This window comes from Astyanax mexicanus, chromosome 15, assembly GCF_023375975.1.
Source record: "Astyanax mexicanus isolate ESR-SI-001 chromosome 15, AstMex3_surface, whole genome shotgun sequence".
In the NCBI taxonomy this organism is placed as follows: Eukaryota; Metazoa; Chordata; class Actinopteri; order Characiformes; family Acestrorhamphidae; genus Astyanax; species Astyanax mexicanus.
The window spans coordinates 27,311,882-27,330,181 of NC_064422.1; the positions used below are offsets into that span (position 1 = coordinate 27,311,882).

Consider the following 18,300-nt stretch of genomic DNA (forward strand, 5'->3'; position numbering starts at 1 on the left):
AAAGTGTGGATACTAGCTTTAATGTTTTTTAACATGATTGTACAATGTAAAAAATCCTAAAAAGAAAAACAAATTGAATGAGTAGAGGTGTTTCCAAACTTTTGACAGGTTTCATATATAAGGACAGTTTACATTTCCCAACATTGTTACAGCTTTTTTTTTGCTTTTTTTTTTTTTAATTTTGAAAAAACAAAAATCATGTTTTCTTTTACTTCTCAGTTATAGTTTTTACTTTTTACTTAATTTTGTTACTTCAGTGATACTTATGATTTTCTAATACAGACTAAAAATTCCAATTATAGCTTAATGTAGTATAAAGGTTATAAAATAGTTTAGAAAAACTAAAAAAAAAGAATTATTACTTTAATTGAATCATCTGAAGATTAATATATTTTTTATTTATTTGTCTTTATATGTTTACTTGTGTGGTAATGCAAGAATTAATGCTGTGGCATAATATCAAACTCAACAAAAAAAAAATGGTAACTTGCTCTTTCAGCCTATAACACTGAAGCCAGGGAGTCAATTACATCATTACATTAAAATGTACACGAGTAGCTAAGACAAGGAGAACTGGGGGGAGGGACTTCACAGTGATGTTGATCCAGTGGGTGGTCATGCTCTATATGCAAATAGTATTGCCAGGAGCCAATTGGAATTTGTTGGAATGGCTGAGAGAAAAACTCCAGGAGAAATGATCTGATGTGATGTTATGACCTCCGGGGTAAAGTTAAAGTATTATTTTTTATAATTTATTCATAAGAGATTTAGTAATTAATGCACTTTAAATCAATAACATAGTCGTTTTTACAAAGCTGCTGTGCTACACCAACTCTAACCTAAAGCCTGAGCATCAAACACACATCTCAAGTGAAAACATTTCTCCTAATCGAAAGCAGCTGAATGAACCTAGAGATTTAAACATCTAATGTTTTCCTTCCCCCTGAGGACATGTAGTCACCACAGAGCTATAAATACATACACACCACCCCACACACACACACAAACATACAGCAATTCATTTCACACCTTCTGATGAGCCCTAAGCCAAGGTCCTTCAAGCTGTTCCTGTAGCGCTGTGATTCCAACCGTCTGAGGAACAATATTTACTTTATATTGACCAAATCTACCCCAAACTGTAACGTCATCTGTTAATTCATTCATCACTGCGACACTAGATGATAAGGAATGTTGGCTATTAAACATTGCTCCGACTCGAGCGGGCCTCTGCGCGGTGGAACCGGAAAAGGTGAGGTCATTACATCCACAGGTCTATTTATAGGCGTTTAACGGGTGCATATTAAACAAAGCATTCAGAAAGTCAATTAAGAAACCGCTCGGCCACAGTGACCCGAAAGCAACCCGCGAGGTTACTCTAAAACAAAGAGCCGTGGTTTTAGCAGGACCTGGCTGCTCGGGGATGCATGTGGTCAGGGAGTAAAGGACTTAAAACCATGGATTTCAGGGCGGCAAAGATTAATGAACAGTTTCTTTTTCCAGGTGTTGTATTGTGGATACAAGAGATTTGGGTTGTGAATTTTACCAAGGAAGAAATCCTTTCCTTGGAAATGAAAACAGTAACACAAAATACGGCCTTGATCCAGCTCAGCTGAGAAATGAAGAAGCCACTGAGCATTCCTACTTCAAAAAGTGATTCTGAATTTTTTCGACTTTACCAGTATTTCCAACTCCTGTATTTGCCTCATGGGTATTGGGTTTGGTTTATCTGGGATTAGCTAAAATAGGATTGAGTATAGGGTTTTTTTCATCAATTTGAACCAAACCAGAACATGTCCACACATGTCCGTGTTTTTGCCAGATAACATTTTTTATTTATGGTCAAAAGCCTTCAAAATATGAGTTGTCAACAAAATAACTGAGGTATTTTTATGTGTGGTGTTCTTAATGCTGGTATGGAGACCAAGGCCCAAACACATTTGAACAATTTCCCATCGCGCTTAACCATACTCTTACCCTAGTTATGAGCCTTCATGCCTAGCGGTAGGGTTTCATGATTCTTATTGGGATAGATTGTAAGAATTACAGGGATTTTTCAGAGGCACATTCTAAATGGAGGGTTTTCAGAAGTCAAGATGGCAAGATGGCAGCACAAGCGACCACAGAATCTCAAAATTATAGTAGTGTTGTCTTTGTTAAAATAATACATATTTCACTAAGTTTAATGTCAGAAAATAAAAATAGTCACAGTTCTACTAAAACCCTGGCAATGAAGCAGTGTTTTATTCATTTTAATGTATTGGATTCTTGAAGGGTTGCCCTTTTCTTAAGGGAGGATGGGTGACACTTAAATAAAATAGAAAAATAAAATAGAATAAAATAGATAATCTATACATTTTGTTTGTTTTGATACCACTCGTAATCCAAGTAGGAAATATCATCAGTTTATTTGCACGTCTATAGTGGTTAAACAATTATTTCTATTTTTTTCTGCAGGCACTTTGTAATTGGGCATAACATTTACCATAAGCCAGGTTTTGTTAAAACAGTATTGTTAATCAGTATGCATGCATAACCCAACCAATACAAACACATCAGTCATTCCACATGCATCACGTTTGTCCACTTGTAACTTGAAATCTAAGCGCTGTACAGTCCACAGTCTTTAAGAGACAACTCTGACCTGCTCTGCAGTGTGAAAAAAATAGTTGGGAATAGGAAAGCATTTCTGGTAAAATCGTGATTTGTGCCTTCCTGATTCCGACCTCCTCCAACCTTTTGCATATTTTTAAGAACAAAACAAAAAAGTTTTAATTTGATGTTGTTCTCACCAGTGACCAAGGTATGTATCATTCCACAGCAGAGGTAAGTTAGAACCATATGTTAATTTTCATAGAAAAGCACCTGGCTATGATTACAGGCATGCTGTTGATGATTGGAATGCATTGAACACAGGCAGCTAGGAAAACACACTCATTTAAAGAAGGCAGAAGGCACATTAATGTGGAACAGGATCGCATGAACGCACAGTGCCGATAGTACCGCATGTTTCAGCGCAACACTTAAAGAGTTTATTACTCAGCATTGCAATTCATCTTACTGCCAGCTCACACGGTCTCAAACACAATAAGGGACTTTATTATTCAATAAAAGAACAATATAACCCCTTTTACAGTTTCCTCCCCGATGAGTGAGCATACGCTGTCTTCATTTAACCTGCTTCGGTTCTTCTTCAGGCATCGTAGGTGATGCTTGGAATAATTAAGTCCAGTAGTAAGTGCCAGAGCAGGCTTTTTCCCCCAGTGCGAGTTAAAATGCCTAGATTTATTGAGAGAATAATTTGGTAATGCTTCATTTGAAGACCTCTCTCACATGGGCTATGAAATCCTATCATAAGCACTTCACAACACCCCCGATAAACAGCATATTTAACTCAGCGGCTATAAATACCCGCAGCGTGTAATGCATGTGGTATGTCATGACACAGTTTGGATTGGCCAATGGACTGGTATTTCTGGTCAACCTGTCGGGTGATGTAAGTATTCACAAATGCTTATAATGTGCAAGCAAGGGTAATGTGTTATCAAAGATAGAATCAGGTTAACTAGGAACAAAATGTGATTTCACAATGCTAATTGTGCTATTCCAGGTTTTCTGGTTTGAAAGCAGGTGCAGCACATGGATGCGGATTTCAGAACCAGTGATTTAACCCCTAAAAGATTTATGCTCTTTTTGGGGTTATATACTACAGGAATTATTCCACAAAAATGTGGTTAGTTCATGTGGTTACTTTCAGTTTATGTATACACTCTAAATTGGATTGTAGTAATGAAACCAAAATCACATCTTACTGTGAATGTGGAATTAACATTATATTGAGATTTTGCAGAAATACAGAAAAAGAGAATGGAAAACAGCAGGTTACTAAAAGGTGATTTTTTTTTTTTTTTTTTTTTTTTTACAAAAAATACTATTTTGTATTAGTTTTTTTTCTTTTATTATTCTTATTATGTAAGGATATATAACAAAAACACAAATCTGAACAGTGGATTCATTTAAACATATTATGTTCATGTACGGCAGAAGAGTTTTTTTTTTACTTAAAATATTATGTAGCTCTGGTTTTGAATGATATATGAACAAACCCCTCAGTAAAAAAAACTTAAGAATGTAGACAGGGATAAAACTGGTCACTTTGATGACTTTAAGTGCTACTAATTAAGACTGTACACTGTACAAGTGCATGATTTTTGCCTCATTTTGAGATGATTTTTCAATTGTGTGACTTCGTTTGAGTTTGGGGGACCAAGTTTTGGCTTAATCACGTGTCGTGAATTTTGTAGTGTTCTTCTTCTTTCTGTTTCTTTTTCTTCTTACGTTGCAGTTCTTCTTCTTCTTCTTCTTCTTCTTCTTCATTCTTTTTCTTCTTCTTCTTCTTCTTCTTCATTCTTTTTCTTCTTCTTCTTCTTCTTCATTCTTTTTCTTCTTCTTCTTCTTCTTCTTCTTCTTCATTCTTTTTCTTCTTACGTTGCAGTTCTTCTTCTTCTTCATTCTTTTTCTTCTTCTTCTTCTTCTTCTTCATTCTTTTTCTTCTTCTTCTTCTTATGTTGCAGTTCTTCTTCTTCTTTCTTTTTCTTCTTCTTACATTGCAGTTCTTCTTACGTTGCATTTTTTCTTCTTCTTACATTGCATTTCTTGTTCTTATGTTGCAGTTCTTTTTCATTTTATTCTTATTCTTACGTTGCAGTTCCTCTTCTTATGTTGCATTTCTTCATCTTCTTCTTTTTCTTCTTTTTCTTCTTCTTCTTCTGTTGCATTTCTTCTTCTATTTCTTCTACTTACAGTTCTTCTTCTTTTGTTGCAGTTCTGCTTCTTCTTACATTGCATTTCTTGTTCTTTTTTTCTCTTCTGCTTCTTCTTACGTTGCATTTCTTCTTCTTTTTACATTGCATTTTTTTTGTTCTTCTTCTACTTCTTATTTTTATGTTGCATTTTTTTCTTTTTCTTATGTTGCAGTTCTTTTTTTTTCTTCATCTTCTTCATCTTAATTTTACATTATGGTTTTAGATACAAGTCTGACGTATATGGATGTACAGTGTGAGCAGTTAGGTCACGTCAGAGCATCACTCCATATAGTGTGTCAACACATATGGTAAAATTATTGAAAATATTGTACAGCGTGAGCCCAGATTTTAGGGGTGATTTCTGGTTTAGACTATGAGAAAATAAAACTTTAAATGTATATATTCTCAATTTTTTTTTTTTTTGTGGCTGATTTAAGGGAATTATCCTATTTAGAACTGCTCATATTTTGCAGGACTAAGAGATTTACAGTGATTTCTGTGGTGACATGGTGCATATGATTATTGCAGTACTGCATGTTCTCTTTCAGATAAGACAATGTTTTTGCCTGTCATATCCTGCTTTATTGTGGGATTCAGTAAAGAGGTAACTCAAATACAAATTGAAATAATTAAATCAATGACTGTGAGAGATTCTAGAGCAGCCTTCTGAACACCAGTGATTTGGTCTTAGACTTCAGTCTAAGACTCTTCTGCCAAGAGACTTCAGTACCTTAGCAGCAGGTGTGCCGCTGTAATGTTTTCATTACACTGTAATTCATAGTCTCCTGGCTGCCTGATTAAAACAAGAGACTCCCAACCAGAATCGCTCAGCCTGCCAAAATCATCCCCTTCCAGAGCATTCCACTCAGGATGCCCTGAAGGTGATTTGTACTCTCGCGTGGAAGTCACGATATGAATGATTGCATGCTGGTGATGGACCTAATTTGCTGAGCCAAGCCTTGTTCTAGTGGTCACAAACCATAACCAAGTCTGCTCTTTTGTTTTTGCACTTTTCTGCATTGCCCAGGACCTGTCATCTTTATATCAATGCCAAGATTACATTTGAGACCAAGTATTTTGATTTGCAAGTGCGTAAAACGTGATTTCTCACATTCTTGTTGCTGGAATGAAAAGATGTTTAAACCTATTATGACAAAAATAAAGCATTTAAAGAGAGTAATTAGAGCGTTTTTTTACACCTAAAAGATTGGACCAGAGTCTGACCCAAGGTTCATGCATTTGTTGGTCCAGTTAGTTGGACTAAAGGACTTTGCTACATCTTTTCATCACCTGCATGAGCTGCTTCTCCCTCTACATAACATTAATCGGTTTGGAGAATGCTGTCAATTTGGCAAAGTGGCTTTCCAGGTGTTGTGCTGAATTATGCCTCCCTGACAGAATTCTGTTCCCCTTTGCAGGCCAAACATGTCATGCAGTAAGATCAGCATAACAGATTACCCTCAGATTCCTTTTATTTCTGTTTATAAATATAAGGGTTAATCTACAGTTACAGAAGATACAGAGGTCATGAGTGTAATCTGTTTCACCCTTACTGCTGCACGACATGCGTGCATGTGAAGAACAGTCGCATTTCAGCACAGCACATGTTCTTTTTCTTCTTTTGTTGTTAAATGTTTGCTGATAGTTTGTCTCAACTTTATGTAATTGGTCCAAAACCATCCAAAAAAGGTGCTTTCGCACTGCAGACAAAAACTGGACCATGGTTCAGTTGATACAGACCTAGACCACTTCTTTTGGTCGGACCAAATTTTGGTTGTTTGGTCTAGATCGTAGTTTGTCGTCACGCTGACCACAAACCAACCAACTCAGACAGCCACCACCTCATGAAACATGGAATTACATATTCGATGCATTTAATCAATTATTTTATATATTTTATATCTGTATATATTAGGGTTGCACCATATCGTATCATATGCAATAATATCAGCAACAATTTTAAATATTATGAATGACATTATACCCTAAAGTTTCGTGCCATATCACCCACCCTTAATTATTCTCTAATTATCAGGGTACTACTTTTTTGCTTTTTTTAGCAAAAGAAAAATTCACACTTCTCATTTTACATTATATATCTTCTAGAGACAAATTATATATTTTATATCTACAGTATCATTTATTTTACTTTAATCCTGGATATATGGCGATATTTGGAGTGTATTGTAAGTATGATGACATTCAGGATCATTGACTTCTGTTACAAATAGCAAAAAAAATCGTATTTTTTTAATATCTCAGTTAAGGGAGTGCCATATCATATCGTATGAAATAATAAAATGTGATTTTCATTTTGTAGTGTATTATTGAAAAATCGGCAAGAGTTACGACCATATCGCCCACCTCTAATATATATATATATATATATATATATATATATATATATATATATATATATATATATATATATATGCATTTTTCTAAATTCAATTAAATTCAGGTAACATGACTAAAATTGTCCTTTTTCAACAAACATTTGCAATACTGGATCATAAAAATACTGCTGTTATGTCTCAAAACACCTCGCTAACTGGAGGCAGACCACTGTGAACACTGGAAATATGACCAGTCACGCACTATTATAGATAACACTACTTTATGATAAAAGCCTTCTATCTGCCAGACAAGGATGAGACTGTGCCCAGTACAGAAAATATTGTGCAGAGCACTGACATCTGACATACACCAAATGTTTAGAATGATAGTACAGTGTATTTTTCTCATTCCAGCTTTAAAAACATTTGAGCCAGATAATCAGGACTCTAGATTACGTGGTTTTAGTCTGTTGGAGCCAGAATTGAGCAGAAATCCTAGCCGGTCTGCTAAGGGTCCACAAGAATTGCATCTAAAACTCGTGTTCTGTAATTCAGTGCTAAGATCTCTGATGGCTTCAGGCTGTCTCTTATTGGGTCTTATACATTCAGTAGTGACACTTGTGGTCAGTGTAATCCAGTCTATCACTCCAGTACTAGCAGTGAGTCAGCGCTTAACTGGTCTAAAGAGTCAGCATGACCTCCATTGGCAGGTCAGTCTGAATTCAGAGCTAGACTTCTTACATACAGCATGTTCCTTCAGTCGTCATTAGCAATAGACAACAAGGAACATCTCCCATGGACCTGTTCTGTTCTGTTGATCAGACTGAACCATCTTCATATCTTTTGAATTTCTAAATAAGTTCATAAAAACTACACTCAAACATTAAGACTGACTTTACCAATCTAAACAGGGATCAGCTGCTAATTTTCAGCTCTTTATTAAACTTAAATGGGTGTGTTCTACCATTCAGAAGACCCGACAGCCATACAAACAAACCCGTATTAAATCCCAGCTCTTAATAACTGGTCTGTGTGGCTCGTCCACTGTGACCACAATGCAACAGCTTTTGGACATATTTTACCCTGTGACACATGGAATTAGATATAACACAAAACTGTGCCTGATTAAGTTGCATTAACTACACAGATAATCACATACATAGAGTACATGTTTCATCGAGCAGTGAATGCTTGCTGATTGATCATCAGATAACATTGTTGTTCAATCTCACATTCTTGAAGGTGTTAATGTGTCAGTCTTGGACAGTCAAGTTTTGGAGATTTAGGGATTTAGAGACCTCTCTGGTGAGAATGTGTAATTGCACAGAATGTGTGGAAGAGTACTTTTAATACAAGTTCATGTAAAAAAAAAAAAAAAAACGTAGTGTGAAATTCTGTTTTTGGTATACTGTTGTGTTTATACATAAATCCAACAACCTACTAGACCACTCTGTTTTAGAATAAATATATTATAGATTGCATGGATGATCATGCCAGCATACTATTTACATTCATTTGAATATTTTGTCCACTTCCAGTTTAGCAGTTCTACTGATTTCAAAAATCCCTTTGCAGGTCAGCTAACTAAAAAGAGCACGTGTTGTCCAACTTCACATTTTTGAAGGTGTTAAAGCGACATTCCATTTTTTGTGGATTTTGGGATTTATGTGTATATATTTATAGACCTTTGTGGTGAAAATGTTTAATTGCACAATGTACATAGAGTAGTACTTTTAGGGTAAGTTAATAAATAGTATTATTATTAAATTAATTGCTGTGAAATTCTGTAGTTTTGAGTATATACAGCTCTGGAAAAAAATAGTCAGTTAATCAGTTTCTCTGATTTTGCTATTTATGGGTATATGTTGGGGTAAAATTAACATTGTTTTATTCTATAAAGTACAGACAAAATTTTTCCCAAATTCCAAATAAAAATATTTTCATTTAGAGCATTTATTTGCAGAAAATGAGAAATGGCTAAAATAACAAAAAAGATGCAGAGCTTTCAGACCTCAAATAATGCAAAGGAGACAAGTTCATATTCATTAAGTTTTAGGAGTTCAGAAATCAATATTTGGTGAAATAACCTGGTTTTTAATCACAGTTTTCATGCATTTTGGCATATTCTCCTCCACCAGTCTTACACACTGCTTTTGAATAAAGCAAAAATGGTGCAAAATGGTGCAAAAATTCAAGCAGTTCAGCTGGGTTTGATGGATTGTGATCATCCATCTTCCTCTTGATTATATTCCAGAGGTTTTCAATTTGGTAAAATCAAAGAAACTCATCATTTTTAAGTGGTCTCTTTTTTTTTTTTCCAGTGCTGTAGTTTTGTTCATGTTGGTCGTTGAAAAAATATATTTACACTTTTAAAATTAAGAAGGAAGTTACAACCAACAAAACTAGCGGACCACTCTGTTTGACACTGATCCTATTCATTAGATTAGATTAGTCTTATCCCTTCCCAACTCAGGAATACTACAGCTTTTTATTTTTTGTAAAATCTTAGAGACTGCTGCTTTAAAAATGAAGTGGTTTGCTTTGCTTAACATGTTTGTTCAGGTTTTTGGTTGGCAAAAAAGCATGGCCTTCCAAATCATGTATCACTGCAAAAATGCTTTAAATGTAATGTAGCGGATCGGAACCACACAGTGATGATGGCATGATTGACAGTCAGCTTACTGAGCATCCATGCTCCTGTAGCCTGTATGTTTGAGTATGTTTCATTTGAAATGAATAACCTGATATGTTCTGATAAGTACTTTGAATAACTTAATAATACCTAGGATCTATTTTTTTTTTCAGTAAATAAAAGGTCTTGATCAGATACAGTGTACCTGCTTTATCTCCTTCAGACAAACCTGGGGAGCATTATGACATGTGGGCTAATGGGAACTGGCCTACACCAACAAAAACATGGACTTGGTCTTTCCCCGTCCAGAGGAAAAATGTGCTCCCTGACAGCACGTTTCAGCCAGGCAGTTCAAACGTGTTCGCTTCAGTTCAAGACACGTCAAGGCAAATATTTGTGCAAATCTAGAACTATCCCGTTTGATACATTGGTAGCATAGCGAGGATATGCCGGAACCCCACCCCCACCTCTTTTCCACATGGTAGACCGAGAAGGAGAGGTGACAAGAGACGGACACTTCTGTACAGCATCTCAGAAGAGAGGCCAAAGGTGAAACGAGTAGTTCCAAGTTGACACAGCTGCCCGTCCTTCAACTGGAGAACAGTGGGCTGTAAGTCAAATGACTGTAGGATCATAATCTGGGCGAAGGAACTGCTCCTACTGTTCTGCCTCCCAGGGAACTCTACAAAAGGTTATCTCTGAGTGAAGAGCAGTTTGGATGAATTCCACATGGGGAAGGATGAGGCGGTAGGGCTCATCCAAGTTCCACGTCCATATCGTCTAAGACATCTAATGCAGAAAGTGCAGACGTGAAACAGTGCTGTATTGAAGCAATTTTCATAATGTTTTTGTTCCAATTTATGCTCGATTATAGAAAGTATGTACATCATGTGAGAAAACAATTAAATTAATTTGACATGGTTGTGATTCACCTGCCTGTTTACACAGACAATTTTACAAAGACGCCCCAGACACAATCATTAAGCACCGTGGATGCCCACTGTGCTGTCCACTATAGGTGGTAAAAACAATAACTTGAAGCATTCAAACCCAGTAAGAATGTAGCTACTGTTAAGCCTGATGGTAGTACCTTTTAAGGCTGTTTTCTGCTATTGGAACTGTTGTCTAGCTGACAATGAAGCTGACAATGATGTTAAAAAAAACAACAACAACCTCAAAACATTCATTTTGGAACTTTTATCTTTGGTGCATTAATATCTTGTAACTCTTTTATTATATTTATATATAATATTTATATTTTATATCATCATGACGGATGGATTAAAACATAGTTCAAAATTACTTTATTTAATATAATTTTAATACATTTGTTGTTGTAACCATTTCATGCCAATTTCTGTTTCTAAAATATGATTTTTGTTATGATAGAACCGATATGATGAAGAGCTATCCTACAGCTGGGGTTTGAACCCCACTTATGAAATGTCTGAGTCACAACAGGTACTACAGATACCTTGGAAGCTTATTTGCGAGCAGAATAAAACTCAAAAATGTAACTGTTCCATGTCTCTTTGACATTTTCACAGTACTTAAACTTCCACGTCTTGCACAGGTTCTGGAACATGATGTCATGAGACGCTCCTAAAAGGACGGGTGAAGTGTATCAGTTGGGGCTCACGAGACTAAAACGACACTGACTTATACGCCAAACCCACTCCTGTGCATATACAGTAGACCTTAGACTAAACACTGATGAGTGTTTCATGTAGTTCAGAGACATCTGATCAAAACATACACAAACATTTCTTTCCACAGATAAATCAAAGCAGGAAAACAGATCCTGGTTTACCTGACAGAAACCTATCAATTTTTCAGAAAAAAAAGATCTTTCTGAGAAAAGAGAGGAGAAAGAGCTTGCAGTAAGTCCTTCAGATGTTATTTTCGATGCTTCTGCTCCTGGTACCACAGTGCTTTTATCTTTGCATTAGTCACGGACTTGTATTAGCTGAAATTGAGTAGAAGAGAGGTTATTGAATTTTAGGTGTGCAGAGGTTTTAAGAATACCATAGAAAGCCCATCCTAAGTTCAGCTAATAACAGGGTGTTAGCGCAAAGCTGAAGAGATGTGGTGGTTCCACATGCTCTTGTGCTGTAATCGTCCATGTATATTTCTCTTTCCTCATGGTGGCCAAGATCCAGGTCTTTGAAACGAAAGCAACGAGGCGAAGTCGATTGCCGAGAGCGAAGCAACCGCGAAGACACACAAAACAATAGCTTTCCATCTAGCCTAGCGCGATCCTGATTCAATATGGATGGCTAAACTGCTAGTGCTTTAGCGCTATTGTTGTATTTTGGATTCCAGGCCTGTTGCCTTCTGCCAGCTCAACGGAAATCTCGCTCCTTCAGACCAAAATAAAACCTTCCCCTCCATCTTTTTAAACTTGGGAGGCTTTGGCCCAGGGGCCTTCTCATGTCACTTTCGATTTGGACTTTTCTCGCTACGTAGCAGCGTCTAATGAAATCCCAGTGCGGGTTTCTAACTCCTCATGTGGCCCTGATAGCCTCCATTTCCCCCATTCCCCACCTCCCCCTTTAAAATCCAAGCCCCTCAAACAAGAAGGAGCTGGGGGAGACCCAATGCGTGAGAAAGCTCGAACCTGTCTGACATTTGATTTGCGCTGATAAAACCAACGCAGCAACGTCTGGATTCTCTATTCTATCAACATTTCATTGTGAGAAATGTTAAAAACTGGAACCTGAGGAACGTTACCCAAACCACATGAAAGATGAAGGCTCTCAACAAGACTTTTTGAAAAATCGTAACCCAGAAGAATGTCCAGGGTCTAAACAAAAGTCTAGCGGACTTTTCTTGCACACCAGAAAGTGGACAAATCTCCAGATCTTTTGGCTTTTTCTCAGGAGACGGGTTCTCGCGGCGCTCCATTTGGGAGTGTTTACCTGTGTCTGTGGTCATCTCTCTGAGCCAGAGGCAGCAGCGACAGTAAGCAGAGGACAGTCATTAAAGCAGTGTTGTAACTGAGACCAATGGGCTTCAGAGAGATAAGAGCCAGCTGTTGCTGCTGCTTCAGGCCTTCAGTGTGCTCATAGCCTCTTGCTGCTGCTGCTGCAGCCAAAGAATGCCATCACTACCTTCACCAGTCTGTCTCCAATTCATTTCTTCTGTCTCTTTCAATCTATCTCTCACTTCCATTAACCTTCTCATGTCCCTCGAGGACAAATACACCTTGAAGTGCAGTTTCTTACATCATTTATCTGTCAGAGTTCATTGAAACAAGTGGAGATTGTGGGTAAAAGTGTGGATTTTCAGTCAGAAACCTTTAGTCAGTTTATAAGAGCTCAAATACTTTATGAATAGATGTTTTGTCATGATTTAAATTTGGAGCAGGATCAAGAATGATTTTCTCTAGTCTTGTTTTGTAAAAGGAAATTTGTGAAATTCTTAACACAATCAGAAATATAGATCATATAGGTCCTATTTATTCACTGTATACATTAGCAACTAATAAGATTTGGCCTTTAATGATCATGACTGGCAATATCTGTCTATAATTTTTCAGACAAACACTTCTTGCTGAAATCTACACTCAATGCAGCGCGTTCTTTAGTGCCAATAGAACAAGCTAAAATTCATGGTACATAATAGTTTATAGTTTATAGTTCAATGATATTTACTTGACATAAATTCAGTGTATAAACATCTAAATCTAATCATGAATTTTACAGATCTATTTGTTTTTGGCATTTTGTAAAATTACTGCTGAGATGTAAACATCAGTCATAGTCTTAGAGATATGCACAGACAAATAAAACAGTTCAATTTATTGATTTGGTCATTAATCTGAAATCACCACTAAGGGGGTCTATATGATTTTTTTTATGTTATATACTGTTCTGTTTTGTTAATGCATTGGTATGAAAAAGTTTGGGCACCCCTGATGATTTTCATGATTTTTCTTTAGAAATCATATAGTTAAGTATATAATGTATCAATAAAACGACAAGTGTGCCCAAATTCATGCACCTGCCTAATTTTGTTGACATAATTATTGCACACTTTCTGTAAATCCTATAAAGTTCATTTCACTTAAATCATGAAAATTATCAGAGGTGCACAAACATTCATGTCACTGTAATATTAAAATAGTTGCTTCTCTACTGTAGTTAAAAAAAAAAAAAAACATTTTAGACCAAAATCATCAGACAGTTCTGACTCATATTCTTAAGGAATGTTTTTTATCCCAGTCTTATTTTATTTCTTAACCAGTTGGACTAAGCAGAGATTTAAAAATCTGTATGGCAATTTAGTTTAATATTAAATATACAGTCTATTACAAGACTTAATTCCCTGTCCCCCCGTCTCTAGTTCTAGTTTTGTAGGTGTTTTCACTCTTCACTCCTGCATTCTGTCCTCCCTTTCTGTGTGTGTGTCTCTGTCTCTCTTTCTCACTTCCCCATCCGCCGCCCCACTGGCTCCACTCTAGACCCCGGCGGGCTGCAGCTCCTCCCCTGGCCGTCTGTGAGCGAGACCCTGTCTGTCTGATGTGTTCTGAGATACAGCCAAGAGCATGACGAGCTCCACTCCTCTATTCTACTCTTCTTCTTTTTTCAGTGATCAGACTCTCCAAAACACTTGTGACAGGGAAAGTTTCATTGTTACTGTAGCATTTGAAAAGTAGACAATATGCTGTGTATATATATATATATATATATATATATATACATATATATGTGCAGTCAGCTCTATAAATATTTGGTCTAATGACACAATTTTTTCATGTTGCCTCTGTACACTGTTATAATTAATTTGAAACAAAACGGGCAAGTTATGGTTACAGCTGAAGGGTTAAACAAAAATACATAATTAACTGCATTAAAGATTTAAAAGTAATTGGACAATATAATTATATATAGAATATTTTTAATACTTGAATTTATTTATTTCGCTCTTTACCTCCACTCACTCCCTAGAGTTTAATTAGCCCAGCAAACACCAAACTGCTTCTTCTCCTTTAAGGCAGGTCCCAAAGCACAAATCCTGCATCCTTTATTTTCACACACATCCAATTCATAGTTTCTGTGTCCATTAAGCCACCAAACGCCTTGTATTTCATTGGTGCAGACAACTTTAAGCTCTAATCCATAGTCATACTGACCTGCACTCCTCTAATTGCCATTTTTTCATTCCTCATTCCTACCATTCACCTGCACAGCCATTCTTTTTGTAGTTTTTCTAGTAGTTTTTTATGATATTTTGAGAGAACAGGCCACGTGTCCACAATGCAGTCTTATTTGATATCTTGGTCTCCAAAAAATCTATTTTATTGCATATAATTCCTATGTATTGCTTTGTATTCCTAAACAAATCCCCAACACTTATGTTAAATCCCATGAACTAAAGCTGAATACTTTAATCAAATCAAACATCGCTTCACTTCAGATCCATTCAGGTGGTGTACAGAGGCAAAATAAAATTAAAATTATAGTTTTCCTCTGTCTAAACACTTACGCAGCTGACTGTATATTTTTCTTCATAAGCGCTTATGACATTGATCAGAAACATCTGAGAATATAAAACAGGCGGGTGGGTGTCTGCTCCAGCCGAAAACAATCGCTCACCTCCATCAACCAGAATCTGCTGATACGAGACCAGCCCTCCTCCCAGCCGCCTGCAGACAATAGAAGAATGGCAGCTGATACGTATAGATCCGTTGGGTGACGTGTCTGTCAGCATGTACAGTACACAGTATTAAAAAAAAAAAACATCTGTGCACTGAAACAAAGCTACAGAGGAATAATTACATGTTAAGTGCACTGTTGCTTGGCTTTGGTGGAGGCTTCTTGTCTTTGGAGGCTTAATTTTTTACCCCAGACAAAAAAAAAACTTAAGATTTATAGATTCATTGAAGTTGGACAGTGTTTTCATTGGAAACTGTTGAAATGATATTGTGGATTTCCTAACACACTGAGTTACACACAGGCTGCAATATAGGTTATTCTAAAATTCAAGTGCGAATGTTAACAGTCCTCAACTGTTTTAATAAAATCTCTCTCTGGCGTGCCAATAAACACAATTTGAAAGATTGTAACATTACTGATGACTTCAACATGGTGTTTTACGCCGGATTCTGAGAGGCGCGTTCCTCAAACTCCAGAAGCCGTAAAGTTATGTTAGAACACCACCATAACACTGAGCGAGAATTCCGCACTGTGGAGCACGCGTGTATGCGTCTGGCCGTCTTCATGCTATATGGCTGTATACACTCGTTTATCACGAATCCAGAGGCATGATTCATGTCTGGAGGTGACGTGCTATTCTTCGAAGCCCGCTCAGATGAAACATGTCTCCTCTGGAGACGCGGGGTCCAATTAAAGGGAGGGATTAGGACGGGACTCAGTGACCCTCTGAGGAATTTTGCGAGGATGCTCTGTGTTCGCTTGTCAGACTCGGCCGCTGCAACAACCTCCCTTTAAGCACTTTCACCTGCTAATTAAGCCTTCCAAGCTCCAGTCAAGGGGAACTGTGTGCGGCCAGGCGCTCTTTTCCTCCGAAAAATGGCCCGCTCGCAGCTCAAGATGTCCTAATGTAAATATTTGACTGAGCTTGTATATTGGACCGTGGACTGCAGCGCGTGGCGAAGGGAGTGGACGGATTGTTTGGTGCCATTAGCAAGTTTAAGCCCTTGGATTCATTTAAAATCCGCCTAAAGTGCTTTTAAACGGCAGGCCAAGCAGCAACACACCCTCTGAAGAGGCAGATAGAGAGAGTGTGTAGGTGCCACAAGAGAGCATGAAGGGACCAGGACCGGTCACACCTAACACTGTTCCTGGAGTAGCTTTCGAAAGGCATACTGTATTGTGTCTACACACACCCACGCTACACACTATGATACAACCAAACTATTGGCTTACAGTGTGCTGCTCCTAGACTGAGGATACCAGTCTAATGGTATACATGATATATGCATTGCTGTCACAGACGTTCCATACACAACACATTCAGCTTCTCACAAGTACAAAACACTTAAAGCTATCGTAATTTAAATGCTATACTTGAAGTAGGAGAATATATTGTACAGGATATGGGCTTACAGGTATGTAAATACTAATTTTATGGTCTGCATACTTGAGAGAACATGTGAAAACTATATCAGTTCTTCTACTAGACTACGACATTTTCCAAAAAACAATTAAAAAAATCTTTAATATTGTGGGAGCTCACAGTTTCATCAAAACTCTAATATGGCATATTTAAATGGGACTAAAACATGTTGTTAGGATGTTTCTAATCACCTAGATCCACTGGGTTGGATTAAAGTGGCATTGTTAGGTGTTATCTTCTGAATGAAGTTGAACACTACCTGGCCAGTGTGCTCATGGCAAGGCGATGTAAGTTATGGTTGGAGTTCATGTCCATAATGGGTGGGTATAGTGGTCTACATAAGTGCTTGTTCTACAGTAAAACTTAGCCTGTCTTAAGTACTGTAGTAACTGTCTTAAGCACAGTTGGGAAAGCATACATTATTGGTACTAGTAGTAGTAGTTGGTAGTGTGTTACAGAATGGGCAAGCAGCATTAGGGTGGGATAGGGTAGTGGATAGCAACCTCTAACTAGGGTTTGAAGCATTTCTAAATATAGAGGCACTTCAGGTGGTTTTGTTTGATTGATGTCCTAGAATGACAACTTTTGACTCTATATTGAATGCTAAGTTTGTGATAGACATATGAGAGTGTGAAGAACCTTTGCATTGGTTAAGAAGCTTCACATCCAGTGAAGTTGTTCACATTCTCACGTATCTTTTTTAAATATACCAAAACTTGTCATGGACCCAAAAGTGGTTCTTCAATGGCATCTCTCAAGAAACCATTTGTAAACCGTTCCATTCTGTTGTTTTAAAGAGCTATTGCTCAATTTTTTTTTTGTATTTGTATTTGTATCCCCTGCATCCTTGCTTATTCTGAAGATTTCCAGTCCTGGCTGAATTCCTCCCTGACTCAACGTTTGGAGGTGTTGTTGTGTATAATAGGCTTGTTTGGAGTAAACAGGCAGGCCCACGGGGACGCTCGGAGTAGTGCTATGACCGCAAGGCTACAGTCTTGCACAAGGAGTCAAAACTAACCCCCTCCATCTCGTCCTTCGAATCCTACTCCTGAAAACTCCATTGTTTGTGATGGACTGTGGGAGCTGGAGGAAGCCTGTCAGTTCTGAGTTGGAGGTTCTTGCTCCTCAGACAGCGCACGCACTCGCACACGTTCGAGCTGACCTTCAGGAAACTCTACCCCTCAGGTTACCATATCCTCTGCCGTGCTGCCGCTGCCCGGAGGAACATGTGTGAAGTTAAGTATGAAGAATGGCCCATGGTTGAAATGAAAATTTATCTAGCTCAGGAGGATGGCATGCGCCTCTCGCCAACCGGCCTGCATTAGGACCAGATGTGGATTTGGGGAGGCGGATTTCGTTCTGTGGTATTTCTTGGGGAAATAGAGAGTCTTAATTCTCGGGTTTGACTCCTGCTCCCATTTGCAGATCCCTCTCGTGTGTGCATGTGTGC

At 37.6% G+C, this 18,300-nt stretch overlaps 1 protein-coding gene across 9 annotated transcripts in view; it reads left to right on the top strand.

Moving 5' to 3' along the window:
* The window catches only part of myocd (myocardin), a 128,544-nt gene that overhangs the window by 75,195 nt on the left and 35,049 nt on the right, over positions 1-18,300 (top strand). The gene's annotated exons all lie outside the window — the stretch shown is intronic.